We start from the raw sequence: 746 nt of genomic DNA on the forward strand, positions 1-746 counted from the left end.
AATCTGCAGTCCTGGAGGCTGGCAGAGTGGTTGGAGTTTTGGACTCAAGCATGAGGTCCTGAATTCTACCTCCAGCATCACATGTTCCAGACTGATGCTATAGTGTTTTTCCTCTCTCTCTCTCTCTCTCTCTCTCTCTCTCTCTCTCCTCCCTTTCTCCCTCACTGATTAATAAATCTTTTAAAAGAGCTTCAGCATATGTAGAGCCAGAGTTCAGACAGACCTGGGATCCCACACATACAAATCCAGATCTCTTGCCACTGAACCGCCTCCCAGGTTGCATTAACTGGCTCTTTAAAAGATTATAATTATTTATATGTGTGTACATATATTTTATAATCCTTTTTTTGAAAAAATATGGTATGCCTCATGAATCTGTGTGTAATCCTTGAGCAGGGGCCATGCTAATCTTCTATGTATCATGCCAATTTTAGTATATGTACTACCGAAGCTAGGACTATATTATAATCTTATTTAAAAAGTGTTAAGAGATGGAGACAGTTGGAGTCAGGCAGTGGCACAGCAGGTTAAGCGCACATGGCGCAAAGCTCATGGACCAGAGGAAAGATCGCGGTTCTAGCCCCTGGCTCCCCACCTGCCCGGGAGTCCCTTCACAGGTGGTGAAGCAGGTCTGCAGGTGTCTGTCTTTCTCTCCCCCTCTATGTCTTCCCCTCTTCTCTCCATTTCTCTCTGTCCTATCCAACAACAACGACATTAATCACCACACAATGTTAAGCAACAAGGGC

The 746-nt window shown here is 44.5% G+C and overlaps 1 non-coding gene across 1 annotated transcript; it reads right to left on the reverse strand.

The window, feature by feature from the left end:
* Nucleotides 1-351: 351 nt before the first annotated feature.
* Nucleotides 352-458, reverse strand: LOC132536209 (U6 spliceosomal RNA). Its single transcript, XR_009547870.1, has one exon. It is a non-coding gene; the product is annotated as a U6 spliceosomal RNA (small nuclear RNA).
* Between the last annotated feature and the right edge of the window lie 288 nt (nucleotides 459-746).

The sequence above is a fragment of the Erinaceus europaeus genome, assembly GCF_950295315.1.
Source record: "Erinaceus europaeus chromosome 6 unlocalized genomic scaffold, mEriEur2.1 SUPER_6_unloc_5, whole genome shotgun sequence".
Lineage (NCBI taxonomy): Eukaryota > Metazoa > Chordata > Mammalia > Eulipotyphla > Erinaceidae > Erinaceus > Erinaceus europaeus.